Source organism: Tenrec ecaudatus, chromosome 2, assembly GCF_050624435.1.
Source record: "Tenrec ecaudatus isolate mTenEca1 chromosome 2, mTenEca1.hap1, whole genome shotgun sequence".
Lineage (NCBI taxonomy): Eukaryota > Metazoa > Chordata > Mammalia > Afrosoricida > Tenrecidae > Tenrec > Tenrec ecaudatus.
The window spans coordinates 19,182,049-19,188,048 of record NC_134531.1 but is presented as its reverse complement, the minus strand read 5'-3'; positions in this window follow the sequence as shown (position 1 = coordinate 19,188,048).

The window sequence follows — 6,000 nt, the reverse complement described above, 5'->3', positions numbered from 1 at the left end:
CTCTAGTCCATTATATTGATCACATTATGCTACTGGACCTACTAAGGAGGATGTATCAAAGACTCTAGATTCATTGGTACAACATCTGTGTGCAAAAGGTTGGGAATTAACCTAATGAGCATTCAGACACCCTCTACCTCAATAAAATTTCTTGGGGTCCAGTGGTGTGGGGCCTGTCAAGATATTCCTACTAAAGTTAAGAATAAGCTATTGCATCTCCCGCCGCCCACCAAAAAAAAAACAACTAACAAATAACAACAATAACAACGAGAAGCACAATGCTTAGTGGGCCTCTTCGGATTTTGGAGGCAACATATCTCTCACTTGGGTGTTCTACTTTGACCTATTTATCAAGTGACACTAAATGCCTCCAGTTTTGAGTGGGGCCCAGAACAAGAAAAGGCTCTTCAACAGGTCAGGCTGCCGTACAAGCTGCTTTGTCACTGGGACCATATGATCAAGCTGACCCAATGGTGCTAGAGGTGTCAGTTGTAGATAAAGTGTCGAGTCTTTGGCAGACCCCTATTGGTGAAGCACAGCATAGAACATTGGGATTTTGGAGTAAAATCCTGCCATCCTCTGCAGACAACTGCTCCCCCTTTGAAAAACAGCTGTTGGCCTGTTACTGGGCCTTGGTGGTGACTAAATGCCCCATGATGGGCCACCAAGTCACCAGGAGACCTGAACTGCCCATCATGAATTGGGTATTGTCTGACCCACAGAGTATAAAGCTGGACGTGCGTGGCAACTCTCCATTGTTAAATATAAGTGGTATATATGAGATCAGGCAAAAGCAGGTCCTGAAGGGACAAGTAAACTGCACGAAGAAGTGGCCAAAATGCCCACAGTCTCCACTACTGTCACAGGACTTTCCTTCTCCAAGTCTGCACGTATGGGCTCCTTGGGAGTCCCTTATAATCCAAGAACAGAAAAGTTGTGCTTGGTTTACAGATGGCTCTGCATGATATGCAAGTACCACTCATAAGCGGACAGCAGCAGCGTTATCTACAGCCCCTTTCTGGGACCTCCCTAAAGGACAGTGGTGAAGGGAAATCCTCCCAATGGGCAGAACTTTGAGCAGTGCCCCTGGCCATTCAGTTTGCCAAGGAAATATGGCCAGAAATGAGACCATATACTGATACATTAGCTGTGGCTAATGACTTGGCTAGATGGTCAGGGACTTGTAAGGAATATTATTGGAAATTTGGTGACAAGGAGGTGTGGGGAAGAAGTATGTGGATAGACCTCTCTGAATGGACTAAGAAAGTAAAGATAATTGTGTCTTAAGCAAATGTTCACCGAAGGATTACCTCTGAAGAGGAGAGCTTTAGTAATCAAATGATAAGATGAGATGCACTGTGGAGACTGGTCCTCCTCCTTCCTCTGCCACTCCTGTTATCGCCCTATGGGCACATGAACAAAGTGGACATGGTGGCAGGGGTGGAGGGTATGCATGGGCACAGCAACATGGACTTCCACTCACCAAGGCTGACTTGGCCACTGCCACTGCTGAGTGCCCCATCTGTCAGCAGCAGAAACCAACATGAAGTCCAAGATATGGGACCATTTCTTCAGGGAGATCAATCGACAACTTGATGGCATATTGATTACATAGGACCATTTCCATCATGGAGGGGCAGTGTTTTGTTCTTACTGGAATAGACACCTACTCTGGATATGGAATTGCCTTCCCTGCACACAATACTTCTGCCATAACTACTATTCGTGGACTTACAGAATACCTCATCCACCAGCATGGCATCCCACATAGAATTGCTTCAGATCAAGGAACTCACTTTACAGCAAATACAGTGTGGCAATGGGCCCATTCCCATGGAATCCACTGGTTGTATCATGTTCCTCATCATCCTGAAGCTGCCGGCTTGATAGAACAATGGAATGGGCTCCTAAAGACACAATTATAGCAACAACTAGGTGGCAACAACTTGCGGGACTGGGGCAATGTTCTCCAGGAAGCTGTATACGCTCTAAACCAGCGGCCAACATATGGTGCTGTGTCTCCAATAGCCAGAATTCATGGGTCCAGGAACCAAGGGGTGGAAGCTGGAGTGGCACCACTCACTATTACTCCTAGTGATCCCCTTGCAGCATTTTTGCTTCCTGTCCCAGCAACCCTGTGTTCCTCAGGCCTGGAGGTCCTGCTCCAGAAGGAAGGAACTCTCCCACTTGGAAACAGCACGATTTCACTGAACTGGCAGCTGAGAATGCCCCTTGGCCACTTTGGGCTTCTCAGGCTTTTGGATGACTTTGGATCAGGAAGGGTATCACTGTACTGAGTGGTGTGATTAATCCTGATTACCAAGAGAAATTGGACCGGTGCTACATAATGGAGGTAAAGAAGAATATGTCTAGAGTCCAGGAGATCCCGTTGGCCAACTCTTAGCGCTGCCATGCCCTGTTATTAAAGCAAATGGTAAACTACAGCAACTTAATCCTGACAGGACATCCAATGACCCAGACTCCTCATAAATGAAGGTCTGGGTCACCCCACAGGCAAAAAACACAGCCAGCTGAGGTACTGGCCGAGGGCAAAGGTCATACAGAATGGAGAGTAAAAGAAGGTAGTTCTACTATCAGTTATGATCATGTTATCAATCACAAGCGAGTTTGTGATTGTCAGTTTATTTTATTTATATGTGTTTATTGAATATCTGTCCTTTATTCACTTATTCATGTATAAAATATCAGATACAATTGGACTCAGTATTTTCATTTATATGTATGATTGATGTTAAGTATAAGTGTGATTTCATTAATGTCTGAAAATTATATATGGTTAAAGAATTGTGTACAGGTGCCAAGTTGGCCAGGGGTGGATTATGATAGGTTTATTGTGCCAACCTGGTCAATGAACACATGTGGGATTAATTGAAGGGCAGAGAGATAAATGGCTCGTCATGCCTTGCCTTTTTTGTCTCTTGCTCTTTGATATCTGGACCAGTGTCTGGCTGCTTTAATTGGTTCTCTGCATAAACTTTCAAGCTACACTACCTGTGGGACACCTAACTGGTGGACTGTCCCTACAGTTTGAGGTTACTTCAAGACCTGCTTTGCCACACTACTGGAATATGCATCACTTAAACTGGGGACTGTAGGACTCTGTCATCTGTCTGACTGTTGGTAATCTTCATTGCTATTTGCTGCCTGTAGCTGGATTGCCTGAAATGCTCTAAGGAGGACTTTGCTGTCTCCTTTCTTGACTTGCACCCAGTGGGCCTCAGGATTTCTCACAGAAATGAGTTGCACTGGGCCATTAGTACTGCTCTATAGACTAATTATCTGTAAGTTTTGTATGTTGTATAAATCTACCTATCTATATGAATATATATAAAATCGTAAGTGTCCTGGTTTTGTTTCTCTAGAGAACCCTGTCTCACATAGCTACCAATATACAGAGAGCAAAGTCCACCAACTCGTATTAATAGAATTACAAATAAGTCCATAAAACATTTTGACAAATACTAAATGATTGAGTTAAAGTCACTTGTTATTGAATATAACTGATATTTTTATATGCCTGTGTGAGACACCAAGGAGTTCTCATAGCTTAGTATCATCCAAAAGATTTAAAATTCACATCGTTTTTTCCTCCTTTGGCTCAGTATTCTATTGTAGAACCTTTGTTCATATTATTACACTTTGGATTGCCAACTGAAAAGTCAGCAGTTTGAAAACACTCTACAAATGGAATCTTGGACATAATTATCTTTTGTATAAAAATGCCTAGGAACTATTTTCTCCTGACGAGGTTGCACTAAAGAGAAGTGTTTGAAATGATAATATAGACAGCCTTATTTAAAGTTTCCAGACAACATACAGAGATTTGATTTGTGTTAATAAGCTATTTATGGGAAATGAGGTCTTTGTACTTGCTACATGGCCACCTGAGATTCCACCTACACTGGTTAAATCTGCTTAAGTGTCAACTAGAAATACTTTTATGAGCCCAACAGAAGAACATGTAACTATGCTTAAAATACTTTCTTATTTAGGACCTGAAATAATTGACCAAAGGCCTCTGTGTTCAGTTATCCAAATAGAGCTGATTCCGGAGCTCTAGAAAGAGGAACTAGACAAGCAACATTATTATCATGCCTCTACTTCCTGCACTAGATCTATTCTGCTTGGACGTGCATTTCTGCAGTCCTCAGATCTCCCTGAAGTGAAGGATTGTGAGCACATCCAAGTAACATTGTGGGGTTCGTGTTTCACTCGTCAGCATTTTCCTAAATCCCCTTTAAGAGTTGTTTTATTTTGTTTTGCACCACCACAATTAAAAGCACGTGGAATCTGAGAAAAAAATATCACGTTCATACTTCTGCCACAATATTATTTTGGAAACATAATATTTCTGCATTGGAAATCATAGACTTAATTTCATCAGTGTTTTGTAATCAAAGATGTACTAAACAAATTGTTTATCAATTTGAGCTCTTAGAACCAGATCACTGTGTTAAATCTCCTAATGTCATTCTCTTTAGGGAATATCCTTAATCCCCCTTGCAAAGCTGAAATGTCACAGCTCTTTGACATTAAAAGCTTGCACCTCCTTCTGAAGAGGAGAATTATCTCAATGACATGGCGAGGCTTTCCCACTTTGTCAGAATCTGTATTGCTTTAAAGATTAAATGTCAGCGAGATTGTTCCGGAGATTCAGCCATGCTTGCTCCTCTACTCCTACACGAGCCCTTTGCTGGGTCGCTCTCTGTTTAGGGACCGATCCCATGGATTACCAGCTGTACTCATTTTTTACACTTAATGGAGAAAGCAAACATCAATACAGCAGCTTGAGAGACCACAAATGTGCAATTTTATATTTCTGGAAATTAGAAGTGTGAAATTGATCTTATTGGCGTAAAATAAAGATATCAGTGATTTTAAAAGTGTCAGATCTCTATTCTTAACTTTGTGGATTGTACAGTCCATATCCATAGTCCATGTACCACTTCCACCTTGAAATCAGCAATACCCAATGAGACCTGGCACAGATTGGATCTCTCTGAGCCTGAGATTCTTCCATTTCCCTCAGTCATCTGGTAAAGGTCCATGTGATGAAATGCCTCGCTGGATTTCCAGTAATCCGGAAGATCTTTCTATTTCAAAGTCAGAAAAAATGGCAATCTTATTTTCATCTGAAACCTGCCATGTAACATGCCCTATTCACAGGTGAAAGAGATTAAACTGTGATTACCTGTCAGAACATGTTAGTCTTCTTTTCACCAAGTATGGGCCTTCTCTGACTCAAAATATTTTTTAGTAAATAATCATTGTACTTCAATTAGTAGGGAATTGGACTAGTTCTACTACCTCAGCAAAAGATCCATTATGATATAAAATATTAGCTAAATAAATTAATCTTGACACTCAAGTAAAGTGACTAAAACAAAATATTCAGAAAACGAAGTAATTCTAGTCTTTATTTTCCATAAATATTTATTTACTTAAATGACAAATTTTATTTTGATATTTTAATTGTGAAAATGTATAACCCTTTGAAGTGTTTTATATATGTATTTTCTTCCCAGATTGGAAATCAGGATACCTGTCTATCTATCTATCTATCTATCTATCTATCTATCTATCTATCTATCTATCTATCTATCATCTATCTATCTAATCTATCTAGCTATCTACCTATCTAGCTATCTAACTATCTACCTATCCACCTATCTGTCATCTATCTATCTAAGCTGAATGTGTATATTCAGATAGCAGGCTCGCAGGCCTGGATTAAAAACTAGCCATTGTCCTCCTTTGATTTTCATTCCCAAACAGCACGCAGGGTCTCGTTAGGGGCCAGCTCCCGATCTATCTTCTTGGCATGTTGTTGATGATTATGTTGTTGTGATGCCAAATTCCAGGACAGTCATACTATTTTTTCTCTTTCACTGTAAGTGCTGAAAATTAAAATTACTAGTTTAAAACGTTGTTTAATTTGTGATCACATTTTGGATTGTCAGATTAATGAGTAGTTTCAAA